Here is a 22,994-nt window from a genome sequence, read left to right on the forward strand (position 1 = left end):
TTGTTTATTTTCTGCCTCTAACTGGAGAAATATCTTCTCTTCCATTTCTTCTTTTGCCTTCAAAAAGAATAATTTATCTCTGAAGTCACACAGAATTCCTCAAGAGGATCTGCCTTCAGTTTTTGCTATAGGCTCAGAAATGAGTCTAGAGACTTAAATGGCAGCAGAAGAAATGCTTTCTTCTGTTTTCCCCTCTATCATTATATGAACACCTCTTTCACATGGATCTTTCTTCCCTTAAAATCCCCTTCTGGGTGGGAAGGTACTAGGCCTAGTGGTTAGGTGTGAGTGTTGCTGCTGGACTTACTGGGTTCACATTTCTCCTTTATCACCTACTAGTTTTGTGACTTTAGGCAATTTCCTAGATCCCTCTAGACTTCAATTTCCCCTCTAACATGGGGATTAGACTTCCTAGTTTTGTTGTGAGGACTAAATGCTTTAGTCATTCAAAGTATTTTGAATTCGGCTTGGCATTGTAAGTGTTGGTCACTGAGTTTGTGTTCGACTCTTTGTGACCCCATGGACTATAGCCCACCAGGCTCCTCTGTCCATGGGATTCTTTAGGCAAGAATACGGGAGTGGGTAGTCATTCCCTTCTCCAGGGGATCTTCCCAACCTCGGTATCGAACCTGGGTCTCCTGAGTTACAGGCAGATTCTTTACTATCTGACTCACCAGGGAAACTCTTGGCATTGTAAATTCCTTTATAAGTATTAGTTGTTATTTTATACCTATACCAATCCAGCATCTTTGATGGCTAGGCTGAGGTTGCATCTATGAATGTATGTATTAACATAGCCTCTATGTGCATATAAAATAAATATTTTTTCCCAGGTTAAATGTTTTACAGGGCTAAGAGACATAGTTTTAGTACATTAGAAAAAGTTGCCAGATGACCAAAATGCAGGTGTGAAACATTTAACCAGGATGTATTTTGATACTGATAACACCTGACTTTTATCTGTGCAATTTCCAATCCATAGACTCAGATTTCAGAATTTGTTTCAAACAGCTCAGAGGTGTGGCTATTTCTCATTGCCAGGCTGACCAAAAGCTAGAAAAGAAATCAAGAAGGAAAAAGGATTTAAAACTTAAAAGACAGGATGTAAGACACACATCTGACTGATAAGAACAGAAACAAAAGAGTGTTTAAAGATAGAATGAAATGTTGAGAGTTTGGGGCTTCAGACACATGAAGTTATGGAGTTTTAATCCTTGACAGGCAGCCTGACAAGGGAATAAATGAAACTCCAGAAATCTGGGCTTTCTGCTGAAGAGATTTAGAGCTGAAGTTTTCTGTTCAGTGCCACATTCCTGGGGAGGAGGAGCTCTGAGGCCTTTGCGTTTACTTCTAGGGACCAAAACAGAGAGCTGAGAAAGATGGGAATGCTGAAGGCCACATGAGATGGAGAAAGTGCTTCTGATCTTGGCCAGCTCTCAGTTTAATGCTTTTCCACAGTGATATTAGTGAAGATTCCTAAGCTCTTTAAGCCTCAGTTTCCTCATCAGCAGAACAGACATGTTAATTTTGATAATAAAGATGAGATATGAAAAAGAGAGACAAAGTATCTATTAGATATTACAGGTAGAGAGTCTACAACCTACAGAATATAAGGGCCGTTTAAGATGACTGTGTTGGTTTAGTTGCTCAGTTTTGTCCAACTCTTGCAACCCTATGGACTGTAACCCACCAGGCTCCTCTGTCCAAGATGGAGCTGTAAGATGACTGAGATATAAAATATTCTTTCCTTTAAATTATACATTGAAAAACTAATTGAAATTGAGAATGATTTTAAGGACACAGTTATAAAACTGTCAATCTTTTAAATGCCATGAAATGAGATAACATAGAATATGGGTGCATTTTTATAAATATATAATAATGTGATACCATGTGGCGTATTTGATATTAATAGACTTAGGAAGTGCTCTGTGTAATAATAGGGTGTTTGGAACATGTTGTTGTTGTTTAGCTGCTCAGTCGTGTTCGACTCTTGTGACCGATGGACTGTAACCCCCCAGTCTCCTCTGTCCATGGGATTTCCCAGGCAAGATTATTGGGGTGGGTTGCCATTTCCTTCTCTGGAAGATCTTCTTGACCCAGGGATCAAACCTGGGTTTCCTGCATAGTTAGGCAGATTCTTTACCACTGAGCCACTGGGGAAGCCCTGGAACATGTTAGGTATTGAAATAGTATGAATGTTTTTCTTCTCTTATATTTTTCCTTGAAAGTCTTTTCAAATATGGGAGGAGGTGTAAGGTTACATAATTTAAGTTAAGCATTATCCAGGTAGTCAATATAATATTGGGCATGAAATTATTACATAATAATTTATTTTTATTTTTACTGTAGTTTCTATTTTACTCTATGCCTACGGTGTGCCAAATGTTCTTCTGAGTCACATATATTAACACATTCAATTCTCATACTAATTCAATGAAACAGATATGGCTATTATCCCAATTTTATGGAAGAAATGATGAAAAAATAGCAATGCTAGGCAATTTGCCAAAGCCACATAGTGATGGAACAGAATTTGAACACAAAGATTTTTGACATTGGAGCTCAACTTATAACCACTAAGTGGTGCTTGGGGTACACAGGATGGATATGTAGTAGTAGAGTGTTTTGGGACATTTGCTTTTTAGTTTTGGAGAAAAATATTTAGATCAAACAAGTTTTAAATATTTCTCCCCCACTGCCACAACATGCAAGATGCTGGTGACAGGTGAGATGTGACATCTTGCAAGCACGGAACACAGGGCTGAGTTAGAACAGCAGTTTCTTGTTTTCAAATATGAAGATATTCACTTAAACTTCTCATACTTCATATAGCTTCCTGGCATAATGATACTATTAGTAAATGATGCTCTAAGAAGATAGGTATCAGAATGGCACCAAATGCGTATCAGTACAGCACCTGTGTATTATTGATTCAGCCCGTCATGGCAGTTCAGGAAGCACATGTAAATTCTTGGACCCTTAATCACTCTGTGCCCTCTCAGAATGGAGTTACAGAGAAATAATGAGCTACAAGTCACAGAGATATTCCCTTGAATTAGGTAGGGTGGCATCAAGGATTCTTCAGAGTATACGGAAAAGAAGCAAAACCTACTTGCTGTTGTTGTTTCTTTCTGAATGTACTCCAAAAAGTTTCTGGAGTGTAAATGAAACAAATACATAAGCAAAAACTACATGCTTAAAGAAAACAATATTTCTGAAAGAAGATACCTGTTCAAAAAGGATATGAGCTATCTGGAAAATGAAGAAAGCCCACCAAACATACTGGAGACTCTTAGACATTACAGCTTGTCTCCTGCCTTTTTAATGAGGCAGGAACTACCGGCTGATCTTGGAACTGGCCGTGTAGTTTCTAAATTTTAACATATTCAACTGAAAAAGATTCCCATTTCAAATTGTGTATTCAGCAATTCACAGCTAATTTCTTTGTTGACTCATAGACAGTCTAGAATTAATGAACTTAAATATGACTTTTTAAGTTTACTTACCCTGAAAAATGTTTATACAATTTTCCAAAACCCTACAATTTTGACTTTATCTTTAGAAAATAATCAGAGTTATGTGTAAACATACTTGTGTAAGTATTTGAAAACAGCATCACTTATAATATACAATATTTAGAAAGACCTGAAAGCTTATCAATGGAAGGTTAATTACTAAGTCATAATATCCTTATGATACAATATTATCCCAGTGCTTTGCCTGGGGTCCATAGAAGAGAGATCATGAAAACAGGTTCAAGTGCTAATCCTAATTAGAAGGTGTACTCCCCAGGGCAGCAAGGCTGAGGCAAAAAGAAGCAAGGCAAAGGATAAAAAAGCAAATGCAAGGACTTCCCTGGCAATCTAGTGGTTAAGACCTCCTCTTGCGATGCAGGAGGTATGGGATTGATGCCTGTTTGGGGAGCTAAGATCCCACATGCTTTGCAGCCAAAAAAGCAAAACATAAAAACAGAAGCAATATTGTAACAAATTCAATAAAGACTTTAAAGATGGTTGGCTCAAAAGGGAGGGTTATATGTATAATTATGACTGATATGAGTTGTTTTATGGCAAAATCAACACAACATTGTAAAACAATTATTTTCCAATTTAAAAATAAAATTAAAAAAAGAAATAAAAATTATCTACATTAAAAAATAAATCTTTTTTTTTTTTAAAAGGTACAAATGCAAAGTGACAGTACTTCACATGGCTTGCCTTTAGACTTGAGCAAGAATTTCTCTCTTGATCCCAATCTGTTTTTTACTGCTGGTCAAAGTTCATTGCTCAGGGAGTTAACATTCCCAAACTTATGAGTGTGTCCTTGGCTCTTCAGCCAGTAGGGAAGCCAGACTCCATGCATTGCTTGCTTTATCCAAATTAGGCAATGGTGGGAGGAGCCAGAGACTCCAGACATGTGGCTGCTGGGTCCCATAGAGTCATGTACCTATGCAGCGGCTGAAACTGAGCAGGGCATTAAGTGTCAAGGGACAGTTGGGGCTGAGAGAATTCAGGGGCACAAGAGACATGAACATTTAAACAGACAAAAACCAAATGGATAACAGATGAGCACATTCAAAATATAATGGCTAAAAAAGAGAAACTATCGTATATGCAATTCGATATGGTTTTTATAACTACACATGCATGTATGGAGAGAGAAAGAAGAGAGGATACTAAAAAGATATACAAAAAATCCTCATTATACAATTATCTTCAGCAGATGGGATCCTAATTATAGTTTGGGGATTTTCTTCTTCCATTGAGATTTTCTGTACTTTTCATGGCTTCTATGTTGAACATGAATTGCGTTATGTTATGAATATAAATCATAGATGTAAGCAGAAATTTATCTGCAGGGCAGTTCAATGTATAATGTTAGCTATAATAATAAAAAATACATTAGTTATAATAAAAAAGCCTGAAGATTCAACAAAGTCTTTTATATCAGTGAGAATGTATCCTGATATTTTAATATCTTGAAGCCTGTGTAATTGTTTAAAAATATTCACTGATATGAGAAGTATTTATAATATGTTGTTTAATGAAAAAAAGAAAGTTACAAAACAACATGTTTGGTGCAATCAATATTCAGAAAATGTATTTGACTCTACAAAAAAATAAATTTGGGGGGACCATTCCCAGATAAGAAAGTAAAATTTCATAAAATTGTAAATAATTGTCAAATTACACATTGTTGATGCAATTTCATTCAGAATCTCATTTTTTTTTCAAACTGGAAGGCATCATTTAAAAATTCATATGAAGAATAAATGTGTAAAATATATTAAATTTTTGCATAATTTCCTACAATAAAAATAGTATAATGTCTGGGTAAGAAAAGAACAGATCATTTGAACAGAGAAGGGAATTTGGGAATAGTTCTAAATGGGATGAGGCCTTTATATATAACAAGAATACCTTTTGAAATCAGTCCAAAATGATAGTTGACATAATAAGTGATATTGGCATAATTGGCTATTTATCTGGAAGAGCAATCTTGGATTTCTACCTTATAGCTTATTTTAAATACAATCCAAGTTGATTAAAGAACCAAGTGTAAAAAGTAAAACAATAAAAACATACAACACTTTAGGAAAATGTTTTTATAATTTAGGATCCAAGAGATATTCTGACTGAGTTGGGAAACTCAGAATTATACAGAAAAGAATTGACAGATTTGGCTACATTCATTAATAATAAAAATTTTTGTATTGGTACATATACACAATGGAGTATTACTCAGCCATTAAAAAGAATACATTTGAATCAGTTCTAATGAGGTGGATGAAACTGGAGCCTATTATACAGAGTGAAGTAAGCCAGAAAGAAAAACACCAATACAGTATACTAACGCATATATATGGAATTTAGAAAGATGGTAACAATAACCCTGTGTACGAGACAGCAAAAGAAACACTGATGTATAGAACAGTCTTATGGACTCTGTGGGAGAGGGAGAGGGTGGGAAGATTTGGGAGAATGGCACTGAAACATGTAAAATATCATGTATGAAACGAGTTGCCAGTCCAGGTTCGATGCACGATACTGGATGCTTGGGGCTGGTGCACTGGGACGACCCAGAGGGATGGTATGGGGAGGGAGGAGGGAGGAGGATTCAGGATGGGGAACACAGGTATACCTGTGGTGGATTCATTTTGATATTTGGCAAAACTAATACAATTATGTAAAGTTTAAAAAAAAAATTTCGTATTGGAAAATGACATAGTAAAGAATTGAGACCGTTTATATACAGGAGAAAATATTTGCAATATTTACATTAGTAAGAGACAAGGAGTTAATATTTCTAATGTCTGGGTAATTCCTACAAATATCTAAGAAAAAAGTAAAGAAAATAATATGAACAAACAATTCATGGAAAAGTAAATGAAAACTGGTAAGTGAACATATAAAAAGATGATTAGATATGTTGTAAACCAGAACCATACAATGAGAAGCTACTTTTAAACTGGGGCTTCCTTGGTGGATCAGATGGAAAAGAAATTCAAAGATGAAAGATGAGATTAAAAGACACTTGCTCCTTGGAAGGAAAACTATGGAAAACCTAGATAGCATATTAAAAAGCAAAGACATCACTTTGTCAACAAAGGTCCATATAGTCAAAGCTATGGTTTTTCCAGTAGTCATGTGTGGATGTGAGAGTTGGGCCATAAAGAAGTCTGAGGACTGAAGAATTGATGCTTTCTAACTGTGGTGCTGGATATTTTTTTTTCTTTTTGGACTTCACTGATATTTATAGAGCATTCCATCCAAAAGCAGCAGACTGCACATCCTTCAAGTGCACATGAGAGACTCACCACGATTGATGACATGCTGGTCCACAAGGCAAGCCTTAGCAAATTCATGAAAATTGAAATATCAAGCATCCTTTCTGTTTACAACACTATGAGGCTAGAATAAACCACAATAAACTATAAAAAACACAAAAACTTTGAGGACAAACAATATGTTACTAAACATCCAATGGATCGCTGAAGAAATCAAACAAGAAAAACAAACAAACAAAAAACTAGAGACTACTGAAAATGAAACCACAACAATCCAAACCCTACAAGATACAGTAGAGCCAGTTCCAAGAGAGAAGTTCATAGCAATACAGTCCTACCTCAGGAAACAAGGGAACTCTAAGCCACCTAACCTTATATCAGGTTGGTGCAAAAATAATTGTGTTTTTGGACCATGAATTTTAAATTATAACTAGGCTCAACACACCTTTATTAATCAAGATAGGAACCATTACAATCAACACATTTTTGCCAATGAGAAATAAGTTTGTTTATTCCTGTACCATAAAAATCCATGCTTTGGGATTTGACAAACTCTTGGAAAGCATTTTCTGCATCCTGCTGGTTGTAGAATCATTTTGCAAGCTGTTAAGATGCCTGAAGTGGCAGTCAGTTGTCTAGAGGTCAAGTGAATATAGCAGATGAGGCAAAACTTCATAGCCCAATTTGTTCAGCTTTTGAAGCATTGGTTGTATGACGTGTGGTCAGGTATTGTCATGGGGAAGAATTGAGCCCATTCTGTTGACCACTGCTGGCTGCAAGCTTTGCAGTGTTTGGTGCATCTCAACAATTTGCTGAGTGTACTTCTCAGATGTAATGGTTTTGCTGGATTCAGAAGGTTATAGTGGATCAGACCAGCAGCAGATCAACCAGTGACCATGACCTCTTTTTTGGTGCAAGTTTGGCTTTGGAGAAAGAAGAAGCTTCAAACTACTTCCCAACCACTAAGCTGACGACCATTGCTGGTTGTTGTATAAAATCCACTTTCATCACACGTTACAATCTGATTGAGAAGTGGTTCATTGTTGTTGTGTAGAATAAGAGAAGACACATCAAAATGATTTTTTTTTTTTTGGATTTGCAGTCAGCTCATGAGGCATTGGTTGCATTTATTGAACTTTTGCACCTTTCCAATTAGCTTCAAGAGCCGAACGACCGTAGATGGTTGATGTTGAGTTCTTTGGCAAGTCTCATGCAGTTGGAAGAGGATCAGCTTTGATGATGGCTCTCAATTATTGTTGTCACCTTCCTATGGCCAGCCACTACGCTTCTCATCTTCAAGGCTCTAGTCTCCTTTGCAAAACTTCTTGAACCACCACTGTGCTGTAGGTTGTTAGCAGTTCCTGGGCCAAATGTATTGTTAATATTGTGAGTTTTCTCCACTGCTTTACATTCTGAACTCAAATAAGAAAACTACTCAAATTTGCTTTTTGTCTAACATCATTTTCATAGTCTGATAAAAAGTTCCTTCCATCCAGGTTGGAGACAGTCCCTTAAATTATGTCTTTCTCCAGTCTTGGCTGCAGGTTGTGAGACATCTGATCTTCATCCAAACATAGATTACTGAGATAAGCTTCAGAAACAAACTTAGAGTGTTCCAAATTTGTCTGCCCTCCCTGAGGAGGCAGATGGGCACAAGGGGCCTCTGCTGATACCAAAGCTCTGGTTCCTTGTGGATTTCAGGCAAAAGAAGGAAGTCCACTCTGGGTCGCTTCATTGGTCATGATAACTGTTGACTAAAATAGATGCACAGCTCGAGAGTGGTGAGTTAAATTTTATTTGGGGCAAAATGAGGCCTGCAGTCTAGGAGGCAGCACCTCAGATAGCTCTGACAGACTGCTTCCTGGAGAAGACTCTTGAGAGTCCCTTGGATTGCAAGGATTTCAAAGCAGTCAATCTTAAAGAAAATCAACACTGAATATTCACTGGAAGGACTGATGCTGAAGCTCCAATACTTTGGCCACCTGATTGAGAAGAGTTGACTCATTGGAAGAGACCCTGATGCTGGAAAAGATTGAAAGCAAAAGGAGAAGAGGGCAGCAGAGGATGAGATGGTTAGATAGCATCACAGACTCAATGGACTTGAATTTGAGCATACTCCGGGAGATCGTGAAGGACAGGGAAGCCTGGCATGCTGCAGTCCACAGGGTCGCAAAGAGTCAGACACAACTTAGTGACTAAACACACACATACTTTTAAATGATAAAAATAGGTAAATGAAAAGTATATATAAAGTAGAGGACTGGCAATGGAATCATGCAACACAGTATTATATATTGCTAGTGGTGTTTCACATTATGGGAGACATTTTGCTAGGAAAAACAGTAAGGTTAAGAATACAACTAGGGCTTCCCTGGTAGCTCAGGGGTCAAGAATTCTCCTGCAAAGGCAGGAGACATAGGTTCAACCCCTGGGTTAGGAAAATTCCCTAGAGAAGGATATGGCAACTCACTCCAGTATTCCTGCCTGGGAAATCCCACAGACAGAGGAGCCTGGTGGGATACAGTTCATATGGGGTTGCAAAGGAGTCAGATTAGTGACTAAATAACAAGAATAAATCTACAAAGATTTTTATTATAGTGTTATTTGAAGGGACAGGAAAGCCAAACCAAACCAACACCAGACTAGCCCTATAGATAACCCGAAATGTATTAGTAAGAGAATTTACAAGAGCGATTACAATATGGCACATCCATATTATAGAATATTATGAGGCTATTGCAAAGACAGGTCTGTTGCATAGCCATTGAGAAATAAGAAAATTATGTTTCAGAAGCTTCATACCTCTGTATATTATATAACATCCAGAAAAATCTTTATAACCTGGCAACTTAAGACAGATGGTTACCTTGAAGAAGAGAACAATCTATAAAAAGATAAATGGTAATAATGTGAGCTGATAAAAGGAGATATATTCTATAAGTAAGGATTGTAAAAATAATAAAATGGCAGAGTTAGAATTCACCCCAAGGCAGCAAACAGCAGAAGTGATGCTGTGGAAAACCGGGTTATTGACTCAGTTGGTAAAACTGAAAAGTGCTTCTACAATGTGGAAATCAATGAAAGACAATATAATAGCTTTGGTAGATAGAAGACAAAGATGCTTTAATAACTAACTGGTGTTCCACATATACAGAAAAGAACAAATGAATAGAAAGATCCTTAAAGATATAATAATCAACATCTTTTTAATTTGAAGAAAATACAACTGTGCATGTGAATATAAAATGTCTCACTATCTTTCAGCCAAAATTGTGAAAAGAAATTGACCTTTAAATGCATGTTGCTAAAAATTTAAATCTATAATGATAAAGAATATTGATGTAAGCAGCCAACCAGAAAAAAAAAAAAGTTACCTGGAAGGAACAATATACAATATAGACTCTGTAGTGAAGACATAAGTACTCAAATAATTGCAACTAAAAGTATTATAATATTTTAACTGATATATGATATTAATGTGCCAAACAGGAAGAAATTAACTAATTATTGAGCTCATGAAATGTATGTGAGGAAGGGATTATTGAGCTGAACTTGGAAGTGAAGGAGGAACTCTCTAGGTAGAGGGGAAGCTGAAATAGCAAGTACAAAAGCTCTGGGAGCCTTTCCTGGCATTCCAGTAGTTAGGACTCTGTGCTTCCACTGCAGGGGCACTGGCCTGATCCCTGGTCAAGGAATTAAGAAACTAAGATTCCACAAGCCACAAGGCTTGAAACAAACAAGCAAAAAACTAAGGGCCCTGGACTAAAGGATTATCGTGAGGTCAGAATGGAAAGGAGATAAAATAATGAGAAAGCACCTCTAAGCTTCATCATGGGCTACAGATGTAAATAGCCAGGAAATTAAAATTTTTTACAACTGATTTATGTGTACACATACTTACTATATGTTGATAAATTTGCAAGTCTTTGTACATTTGATGAATTTCTGGGGTAATCAAATTTCTCAAACTTGATTCAAGGTAGGGTCTAAACTCTGAATAGATCAATAACCCTAAAAGAAAGAAGAGATTTAAAAAACCTCCTCAAAGGTGACAAGCTCACACAAATGCATAGACAAATTCATTGTTATTGAAGACAAACATTTAAACCATTCCAGAGCACAGAAAAGTGAGGAAAACTTCAAGCAACATATTCTATGAAAGAAACTTAGTACTTAAACTAGAAACTAGCAAAAATAGCAAAGGGTAATCTCACTTCGGATACTACAACAAAAATTCTGAAGAAAAGATTCAGCACAAGTTGTATCCACTTATATTTTAAAGAAATATATTTACTAAAAGAAGAGTACCCAAGAGTGAAGTAAGTTACATCTGGGAATATTAGGAAGGTTAGCTATCATGGAACTTATTAATACAATTAATTGCAAGTGTGAAAAAAATATTGCCTTAATCTCTGAGCTATTTCCCCATTTCACCCTCTTATTCTCTTAGCCTTCTAGAAACATCTACATTCTTTAGTTCCAAAAAGATGCAGAACCTGTTCTTTTTACCTTTGATTTATTAAAGTGTATTCTCCAATATTTCTCTTTACTTATTTATTTCACGACGTACTACTTCCTTCTCTTCTTTTGAGTGCCACAAGTTATATTTGTGCAGGGGAAAAAAATAGAGAAAAGAAGAGGGAAATAGACATTGGGAGACAGAAGTTTCTGTCACAGTCCTTTGATATGCTACATGATGCCAAGATGAAGATACCACCCAAGCACAGTGGTGACGCAGAAGAGGGATGGGCCAGGGTCTGCTAAGCCCGAGGGCGAGTGTGTAGTAGGAAGGTGAAGGGGTGCTTCAGCTGAAGTTTGAAAATGTGTGGCCATTGCTGGGAAAGACATTAGAGATGCAGGACACACGGGCAGGGACACCGAGGCATGAAATGGCACAGACACCTGAATGTAGAGAGAAATCACTGATGTGCGGCAGTGAAGAGAGATGGGAGGGAGAAGGGCAAAGAGTTTCAGTTACAGGACATGGGAAACATGCATCCTTATGTAGTCTGAGATGTAGGAATGAGCAGAGAAGAAGCTGCTGATGCAACAGTGGGGACCTGGGATAACACGGGCGGATCTGGGATGCATTCGTACCCTGGGAATTAAGAATGCTTCTGCTGCCAAAGATGTCCTAGGTTGAGGTCAATGACAGAAAGGCTGAGGAAATGCCCATCAGGATTTTATTTTCTTTTTAAACCTGATAAAATCCTGGGTACCTTTTAAATGTTAAAAAGTCGTCAAATCTTGTAGCGATTCTGGGTTGTGGGCCATGAGCATCGCTTGTCACGTCTGGTTAAGAGATTGCTAGAAAATAGAGCATTTGGGTTGCCCCAGTAGACTATGTTTTCCTTTTCTCATGATTACACTTTAATAACATTAGTGTGCATGTATACTAGCTTCTGATGGATCATTATGTGAATGTGCCTGTTATTTAAAGTAGCCAGTATATCAGGTACATAAAAAAGGGATCAGCAACAAATATTCATTTGGAGGCTGTTAAGCAGTGCAGCCCACAAACTCAGTTTTAAAGGTAGAAAACATGAATAACGTCATTGCTACTTCTTCTTCTTTCCAGTACTTCTTGAACTTTTCTACCCTGAGGAGGAGGAGAAGGCTTATTTTTTAAAATAAGGGGAACAGGGCTAGTACAATACTAGTTTCAATAACCCAGGCATTTGAAGCTGGCAATTGAATTATCTCCAAATAAGTCTCCTAACACTAATCACCCTTGGATAGATGGGGCACCAAACAACTTAATGCTTGAGGGGTAAACATGAGGATTTGTATCCAACTACAGCACTTTAGTTCTGTTCATACTTTATCCAGAAATAGTTCTTAGCAACTCCTATCTCCTCTCTCTGCCCCTTACCTCCTGGCTCTAGTTCTATTCAAAAAGCATTAGCAAGAGGTAAGCTATATATAAAGACCTAAAACCCTATGCTACAATGTTGTACTAACTTGTGCCCCATGAATTGAGAAGGATTAGTGAGTGAGAACATGTTGCATGTATAATAAGAATTTTTTTAAAAAGGAGCTGATAATCTGCTACTAACGTATTTTTAGGAACCATCATATAATTCATTGCATTACAGTGTAAAGAATAGCTGTACATCAGCTACATGCTGAAACCAAGGAGAGGGAACAAAAGGAATCTTTCAGTTTTTGTCCCTGTTTGTTGTTTAGTCGCTAAGTTATGTCTGACTCTCTGTGACCCCATGGACTGTAGCCCGCCAGGCTCCTCTGCCCATGGGATTTCTCGCAAGAATACTGGAGTGGGTTGCCATTTCCTTCTCTCGGAGATCTTCCCGACCCAGGGATTGAGCCCATGTCTCTTATGTTGGCAGGCGCATTCTTCACTACTGAGCCATCAAGGAAGCCCGTTGGTCCCAATTTGTTTTTCAGTTGCCCAGTTGTGTCTGACTCTTTGTGATCCCATGGACTGAAGCATGCCAGCTTTTTTAATACAGTTAATGACGCTTTCACGGTAAGTATACAGGAGTGGTTTGCCATTCCCTTCTCCAGTGGATCACATTTTGTCAGAACTCTCCACTATGACCCATCCATCTTGGGTGGCCCTACATGGCATGGCTCATAGTTTCATTGAGTTATTCATGCCCCTTCATCACAAGACTGTGTCCCGATAGCAGCAGTTATATTTGAATTATCAAAGGCAGATAAGATTGATTTGCTAAAAAAAGATGAAAATAAATATGGCCGGAATTATAAAACCAGCCAAGACCTCAGTTTGTAGACAAACTGGACAGAGGTGTCAACCATGTTGCTTTTGTTGTCATTGAGTCCATAAGTTGTGTCCAACTCTTTGTGACCCCATGGACTGCAGCACACTAGGCTTCTCTGTCATCCATTATCTCCTAGAGTTTGCTCAAATTCATGTCCATTGAGTCAGTGATGCTATCTAACCATCTCCTCCTCCACTACCCCCTTCTCCTTTTGCCTTCAATCTTTTCCAGCATCAGGGTCTTTTCCAATGTGTCAGCTCTTTGCATCAGATGGCCAAAGTATTGGAAATTCAGCTTCAGCAATGAGCATGAAAAGGTGAAAGTCGCTCAGTCATGCCCAGCCGTTTGCAACCCTAGCCCACTGTAGCCCACTCGGCTCCTCTGTCCATGAGATTCTTTCTCCAGGAAAGAATAATGGAGTGGGTAGCTATTCCCTTCTCCAGCGGGTCTTCCCAACCCAGAGATCAAAGCTGGGTGTCTTGCGTTGCATGCAGATTCTTTATAATCTGAGCCACCAAGCATATGGAGCCACCAAGCAAATTGCCTGCCGTTTCTTTGAAGTGGTGATGTTTCGCAATGAGCAAATAGCTATGGTGCTTAGCACTGACTGAGGGAATTGCTGTTTTAGGGCAGTAATGAATTATTGAGGCTGGAGAGGGTTCAGGTATGAGTCCCATCTGCTGTGGGATGAACTGTATTAGCCTGGCTTACAGGCTTCCTGCTTTTTGAGAGTATTTCAGAAAAAGGCATTTGGCCAGAGATACTTTTTTTTTTTTTTACCTTGTCACTGGGCACTTGGTCATATCAATTAGTGGGAGAAGGTATCCACGGATAAATGTGATTTCTGGGAGGGAAGCCGAGGAATTCCCCTCATCCATTGGAAAATAAAGTAATAAATTTGCCATCAGATTGTGGAAACTGCAGTTTCATCCCTGACTTTATGCCTTGGCTTGGGACATTGTTCATGAATTAAAAGGAAATCTTCAAGAGAGGGTATCAGTCTTTTAAACATCATTGTGACAGCGTTCATTGAGTTATATCCCCAAATTAGATGTTGCCGACTATGGGGTCACACAGAGTTGGACATGACTGAAGTGACTTAGCAGCAGCAGCAGCTGGTGGCTCAGACAGTAAAGAATCTGCCTGTAATTCGGGAGACTTGGGATCAATATCTGGGTTGGGAAGATCCCCTGGAGGAGGGCATGGCAGCCTACTCCAGTATTCTTGCCTGGAGAATCCCCATGGACAAAGATGCCTGGCGGGCTACAGTTACAAAGTGTTAGACACAACTGAATGACTAAGTAGAGCACAGCACAGCACAGGAAGAAATACTAGAAAAAATTGGAGAAACTGAGTTGGCTGGGCAAAGGAAATTTTATAGAAAAGGAAGACAAGGTAAAATAACCACAATAATAACTTCTATTTATTATTTCCCAAGCCTTGTTCTGGTTGCTTTTTACATGTTATTTTTTTTCAGTTCAGTTCAGTTCAGTTGCTCAGTTGTGTCTGACTCTTTGCGACCCAATGAATTGTAGCACACCAGGCCTCCCTGTTGATCACCAACACCCGAATTTCACCCAAACTCACATCCATGGAGTCGGTGATGCCATCCAGGCATCTCATCCTCTGTCATCCCCTTCTCCTCCTGCCCCCAATCCCTCCCAGCATCAGAGTCTTTTCCAATGAGTCAGCTCTTCACATGAGGTGGCCAAAGTACTGGAGTTTCAGCTTTAGCATCATTCCTTCCAAAGGACACCGAGGGCTGATCTCCTTTAGAATGGACTGGTTGGATCTCCTTGCAGTCCAAGGGACTCTCAAGAGTCTTCTCCAGCACCACAGTCAAATCCTGATTTATATAGCTGTATTATACATGACAAAATATAGGCTCGTATAAATCAAATAACATGCCCAAATTCAGTCAACAAAGTGATGCGATTGAAATCTGTTCTGGGATCGACACTCCTGTACGTGGGCAATGAGCCAGTATGTTGCCCAGAAAGTTCAACAAGGTCCATCTCTATTGGGATCTGCCATGTTTTCCTTGACCAGCCTCCATATAGTGACATCAAAATCTCAGGAATCCCCTGGTGGTCCAGCAGTTAGGACTCTGCACTCACTACTGAGGGCTCAGTTGGGAAACTAAGATCCGACAGGCCACGTGGTGTAGCCAAAAAGAAAAAAAAAAAAAACAACAAAATCGGAAGCTCTGCCCAGGTCATCAAGGACCAGGAATAACTTCTTTAGTTTTACTCACAATTCAATCTTGTGTGTGTCCTTGATCATAGCAAACACCTTCTTCCAACAACACAAGAAAAGACTCTACACATGGACATCACCAGATGGTGAACACTGAAATCAGCTTGATTATATTCTTTGCAGCCAAAGATGAAGAAGCTCTATACAGTCAGCAAAAACAAGACTAGATGCTGACTGTGGCTCAGATCATGAACTCCTTATTGCCAAATTCAGACTGAAATTGAAGAAAGTGCAGAAAACCACTAGACTATTCAGGTATGAGCTAAATCAAATCCCTTATGATTATACAGTGGAAGTGAGAAATAGATTTAAGGGACTAGATCTGATAGAGTGCCTGATGAACTATGGATGGAGGTTCGTGACGTTGTACAGGAGACAGGAATCAAGGCCATCCCCAAGAAAAAGAAATGCAAAAAAGCACAATGGCTGTCTGAGGAGGCCTTACAAGTAGCTGTGAAAGAAGGGAAGTGAAAAGCAAAGGAGAAAAGGAAAGATATAAGCATCTGAATGCAGAGTTCCAAAGAATAGCAAGGAGAGATAAGAAAGCCTTCCTCAGCCATCAATGCAAAGAAATAGAGGAAAACAATAGAATGGGAAAGACTAGAGATCTCTTCAAGAAAATTAGAGATACCAAGGGAACATTTCATGCAAAGATGGGCTCAATAAAGGACAGAAATGGTATGGACCTAACAGAAGCAGAAGATATTAAGAAGAGGCGGCAAGAATACACAGAAGAACTGTACAAAAAAGATCTTCATGACCCAGATAATCAGGATGGTGTGATCACTCACCTAGAGCCAGACATCCTGGAATGTGAAGTCAAGTGGGCCTTAGGAAGCATCACTACAAACAAAGCTAGTGGAGGTGATGGAATTCCAGTTGAGCTATTTCAAATCCTGAAAGATGATGCTGTGAAAGTGCTGCACTCAATATGCCAGCAAATTTGGAAAACTCAGCAGTGGCCACAGGACTGGAAAGTGTCAGTTTCATTCTGATCCCAAAGAAAGGCAATGCCAAAGAATGCTCAAACTACCGCACAATTGCACTCATCTCACACACTAGTAAAGTGATGCTCAAAATTCTCCAAGCCAAGCTTCAGCAATACATGTACTGTGAACTTCCAGATGTTCAAGCTAGTTTTAGAAAAGGCAGAGGAACCAGAGATCAAATTGCCAACATCTGCTGGATCATCGAAAAAGCAAGAGAGTTCCAGAAACACATCTATTTCTGCTTTATTGACTATGCCAAAGCCTTTGACTGTGTGGATCACAACAAACTGCGGAGAACTAGAAAAGAGATGGGAATACCAGACCACCTGACCTTCCTCTTGAGAAATATGTATGCAGGTCAGGAAGCAACAGTTAGAACTGGACATGGAACAACAGACTTGTTCCAAATAGGGAAAGGAGAACATCAAGGCTGTATATTGTCACCCTGCTTATTTAACTTCTGTGCAGAGTACATCATGAGAAACGCTGGGCTGGAGGAAGCACAAGCTGGAATCAAGATTGCCGGGAGAAATATCAATAACCTCAGATATGCAGATGACACTACCCTTATGGCAGAAAGTGAAGAAGAACTAAAGAGCCTCTTGATGAAAGTGAAAGAGGAGAGTGAAAAAGTTGACTTAAGGCTCAATATTCAGAAAACAAAGATCATGGAATCCAGCAAATAGATGGGGAAACAGTGGATAAAGTGGCTGACTTTATTTTTTTGGGCTCCAAAATCACTGCAGATGGTGACTGCAGCCATGAAATTAAAAGACGCTTACTCCTTGGAAGGAAAGTTATGACCAACCTAGTTAGCATATTAAAAAGCAGAGACATTACTTTGTCAACAAAGGTCCATCTAGTCAAGGGAATGGTTTTTCCAGTGGTCATGAATGGATGTGAGACTTGGACTAGAAAGAAAGCTGAGCACCGAAGAACTGATGCTTTTGAACTGTGGTGTTGGAGAAGACTCTTGAGAGTCCCTAGGACTGCAAGGAGATCCAACCAGTCCATTCTAAAGGAGATCAGTCCTGAGTGTTTAATGGAAGGACTGATGTTGAAGCTGAAACTCCAATACTCTGGCTACCTGATGCAAAGAGCTGACTCATTTGAAAAGACCCTGATGCTGGGAAAGATTGAAGGCAGGGGGAGAAGGGGATGACAGAGGATAAGATCACTGGATGGCATCACTGACTCAATGGACATGGGTTTGGGTGGACTCTGGGAGTTGGTGATGGACAGGGAGGCCTGGCGTGCCGCAGTTTGTGGGGTCGTAGAGTTGTACACGACTGAGTGACTGAATTGAACTGATCCATCTCTAGACTAGATAGTCTTTCTATTGTTTTTTGATGAGACTGCTGATTTAGACTTTTCATCTTCTTAGGTATCCCTCTTAGGAATGAGAGGTAGTGGCAGTCATGGGTTAAGTAAAATGTCAGAGTAAGGAAAATATGAATCTAATATAATTAAACAAAAACTAATATATGTACATTTCTGTAAAATAGTATTTTACAATTTTTATCAAGAATAGTATTAATTTTTACCCATCAAGAGATGCTTATCAGTTCAGTTCAGTTCAGTTCAGTTGATATTTCTCCCCACAATCTTGATTCCAGCTTGTGCTTCTTCCAATCCAGCGTTTCTCATGATGTACTCTGCATAGAAGTTAAGTAAGCAGGGTGACAATATACAGCCTTGATGTACTTATAAAGGGGTAAATAATACCATCATTTAATGCTAAATTTTCTCCAGTTCCTCTGTTCTTTTGTAATAATAGTGATTATTATTAATGATGATGATAAATGCTATCCCACTGAACATGTATATCTAAGCATTGTGTTGAACATTTTGCATACCTTATCTCATCTTTGCAAGGATTCTGTAAATACTATTGTACTGTTTTAAAGATGAGAATAGAGACTCAAAAAGTTGGACATGTATAGATGTATTTTTCAAAGAGTTTCTATTGCAGTTTGGCTTTTGTAACTAATTACGGCTCTAAAGAAGCACATCATTGACCTAAAATTTGTTGTTGTCAAGTGAAAAGATATTGTATGTCATTTGAGATTACATTTGGCTTTAGCTAGCAGTAAACTCAACTTGGAGTGAATTAACCAAATAGATACTGTATGAGCCTAGTGAGCCAGAATAAACCCCAGAAACTTCATGGGAGTGTCAACCCTACCCGCCCCCCCAAATCAGAATATTTGTTATATTCAAGGAGAAAATGGTCAGAAAACTTGAATCAGGGATTTCCTCTTCACTCAGGATTTTACATTTGGAAGCTTATCAGATCAGGTTGAATTCTTGCAAATGTACCTTCCTGAGATAGCAATTTTCACCTCCAACCTTTTACTTTGCCACTGCTTTGCTGGTGCTTTTTAGGAATCACTTAAGGGTCATCTTCTGAGGGAAGTCATCTAGAACCCTATTTAGGCTCTGATCTATTTTCTCAAATGCAATTTTATAATCACCTCAGTACAGAAAAAAACATCAAGGCGGAGCTGTGTTTCCGTAGATGGATAGATGTAGAGTTGCTTAGCTGCATCCACTCAGACTTCCTTTCCCTCTTCCTCCAGTCCTGACTGTCTTAGCAGAACCCAGGGCTTCTTGGGAAAGTTGGAAAACCTTTAGGATAAGTGTTTTCTTTTGCTTTTAAAAATTACATTGTTGTCTCCCTGATTTCTTCTGCCAAACATTGTGTGTTAATTCACCATTCCGTACATATAGTAGCAATACATTTATTTACTCTCTTATTGAATACAGTATTTCCAAGAATCCCTCTCTGAGGCAACCAGCCCCATTCCCCAAATGTAGTTATAGCTTGTTACTATTCCATATGCTCTTCATTCCATAACTAGTTCAACTGCACATTAATGAGAATCAACTCTGTTCACCTTGAATCCTTGAATTAAGAGATTGTATAAATCCTAGCTGAAGTCAATGCTGACTGAACTTTTTTCCCTAGAGTGTGACTTTTCATATAATAAACTTATTTAATGGACACATATAACAGTAACTTATCTGGGAGTGTGGCAGGCAAATTTTGTGGGGAAAAAAAAATCAATTTCCCTCTTTCAATATTTCTTTTAACAAGGTTGAAAAATCATATATCTTAACACAGAATGTTCCTGAGCTCTGTGATTAACATGCAAGGCTGTTTCTTAACAGCTCTCTCTCATTTTTAAAATGACATTGAGAGCTTAGAGGCCCTTGTTCTTAATTTTTAAACTCACTTTCATTGTGTCTGACACAAAGCTGAACATCTTTGCCATAATTACTGTATAACAGTTATTTTTCGCAAAGTTGTAATTTTCCTAAAATTAGCTGGACTGCCTCAATTATGTAAATTGAATCCTGAGACTTTAATGAATATATTTGCAGGAGCACACTAGACTTTTACAGGGAAATATAAGAGCAGGGGGGAAACACTTCCAGATGAGACCAGGAAAATGTGATTCACTATTGGTGGTTGCAGTCTCTTATGGACAGTTGGTTGGAGGTTGGGTCCTCTCTCTGCATTCTGGAATTAAAGAAGATCTATGCAAACCATCTCAGCTTAGAATCCTACAAAGGGTAGAAAGAAGATCCAAGAGTTAAGAATTCCAGATGACCTTGATGCTGTATTTTGGCAAGGCTAGTCTGCATCTTCAGTCTTTATTTTCTCTTGATACCATGTTCTTTCTCTCCCTACAAGATGCCTTGTTCTGTTTATCTATTGATGTGTACCAAACTACCCTAAAATTTAGTAGTTTTGACAATAACATTATCTCTCATGGTTCTGTGGGTTGAATAGACTAAGCTGGACAGTTCTTGCTCATCGCCTCTCGTGGGATCACGGTCAGAGGACAGCTAGGGCAGGAATCAAGTGCAGACTGATAAGGCTGAACAACCAAGATAGCTTCTTCACTCACATTTCAGGCTCCTCAGGGCCCCTCTACAACCATGTGTTTTCAGAAGACTAGCCTGGACTTCCTTCATGGTGCCTCAGAGGGAAACAGGGGAGGCTGCCAGATCTTTCAAAGCATAGTCCTGCAGTCCAGGGCTTCGCAGGTAGTGCTAGTGGTAAAGAAGCTGCCTGCTAATGCAGGAGACATAAGAGTTGCAGATTAAATCCCTGGGTCAGGAAGATCCCCTGGAGGAGGGCATGACAACCTACTCCATTCTTGCCTGGAGAGTTTCCATGGACAGAGGAGCCTGGAGGGCTTTAGTCCATAAGGTTGCAAAGAGCTGGACATGATTGAGCAACTGAACTGAACTGAATTTGCCACAGCTTTCACTGAGTTTGGTCTTTGATGGGTTTCTCTTCCTTCTTCCACCCCTCCCCCCACCCCAATCCTTTGTCTTTCCCTACCCTCTTTCCCTTCTTCCTTGCCTCTCCCTTCCTGTCCTTCCTTCCTTCTTCTCTATTGCTTATTTTCTTTTCCTCTTTGCTTGAGACCAAATTCATTAAGTTGCCTTACTTTGCTACTTGTATTTTATATAATCCTTTCAGAAGAAGTTTTCAAAAATTGAACTCCTCCCACCTGTTCACACATATCTCTTTCCTAACTATACTCACTTTTCATTAACTGGATTCTCCTCCATTCTACAAATTCTTATCTCATCTTCCTGCTTCACTATTTCCCTATGAGCAAGTTCTACTTCAGTTCAATTCAGTCGCCCAGTCCTGCCTGACTCTTTGCGACCCCATGGACCACTGCACCCCAGGTCTCCCTCTCCATCACCAATTCTAAGAGCTTACTCAAACTCATATCCATCGAGTCAGTGATGCCATCCAACCATCTAACCCTCTGCCATTCCCTTCTCCTCCTGCCTTAAATCTTTCCCAGTATCAGGGTCTTTTTAAATGAATCAGTTCTTCACATCAGGTAGCCAAAGTATTGGAGTTTTAGCTTCAGCATCAGTCCTTCCAATGAATGTTCATTACTGATTTCCTTTAGGCTAGACTGGTTGGATCTCCTTGCAGCCCACGGGGTTCTCAAGAGTCTTCTCTAACACCACAGTTCAAAAGCATCAATTCTTTGGCTCTCAGCTTTCTTTGTGGTCCAACTCTCACATCCATACATGACCACTGGAAAAATCATAGCTTTGACTAGATGGACCTTCGTTGGCAAAGTAATGTCTCTGCCTTTTAATATGCTGCCTAGGTTGGTCATAACTTTTCTTACAAGGAGCAAGCATCTTTTAATTTCATGGCTGTAGTCACCATTTGCAGTGATTTTATAGCCCCCCAAAATAAAGTCGGCCACTGTTTCCCCATCTGTTTCCCATGAAGTGATGGGACCAGATGCCATGATCTTAAATTTTTGGATGTTGAGTTTTAAGCCAACTGTTTCACTCTCCTCTCTCACTTTCATCAAGAGGCTCTTTAGTTTTTCTTTGCTCTCCGCCAAAAGCATGATGTCATCTGCATATCTGAGGTTATTGATATTTTCCTGCAGTCTTGATTCCAGCTTGTGTTCAATCCAGCCCAGTATTTCTCATGATGTACTCTGCATATAAGTTAAATAAGCAGGGTGACAATATACAGCCTTGACGTACTCCTTTCCCCATTTGGAACCAGTCTGTTGTTCCATGTCCAGTTCTAACTGTTGCTTCTTGACCTGCATACAGATTTCTTAGGAGGCAGGTCAGGTGGTCTGGTATTCCTGTCTTTTTAAGTTAGTGGCTTCCCTAGTGGCTCAGAGGTTAAAAAGTGTCTGCCTGCAATGTGGGAGACCTGAGTTCCATCCCTGGGTCGGGAAGATCCCCTGGAGAAGGAAATGGCAACCCACCCCAGTATTCTTGCCTGGAGAACCCCATGGTTGGAGGAGCCTGGTGGGCTGTCTCTTTAAGAATTTTCCACAATTTGATGTGATTTGCACAAAGGCTTTGGCGTAGTGTCTACTTATCTACAGTCCAGTACAGTGACTTTTCTCCTTTTTTCCAGGTATAATCGTATATTTCAAAAAGGTGTGTTTTTCACTCTAGCGCTCATGATATCTGGATTATACTATACCAACTAAACAGATGAATGTCAGTTCAGTCATATTAACAACAGCACCTTTAGTTAACACTTGCTGAGCACTTGTATGTGTTAGAGTTGTTGCAATTTACATTGTCTCATTTAAATCTTTAAAATCATCTTATGAGGTAGATGTTATTAAACCCATTTTTCAGATTAGAAAAAATGAAGCATGAAGTCAAAAATTAGCATATTTAAGTATGTTGCTG

Source organism: Bubalus kerabau, chromosome 15, assembly GCF_029407905.1.
Source record: "Bubalus kerabau isolate K-KA32 ecotype Philippines breed swamp buffalo chromosome 15, PCC_UOA_SB_1v2, whole genome shotgun sequence".
In the NCBI taxonomy this organism is placed as follows: Eukaryota; Metazoa; Chordata; class Mammalia; order Artiodactyla; family Bovidae; genus Bubalus; species Bubalus kerabau.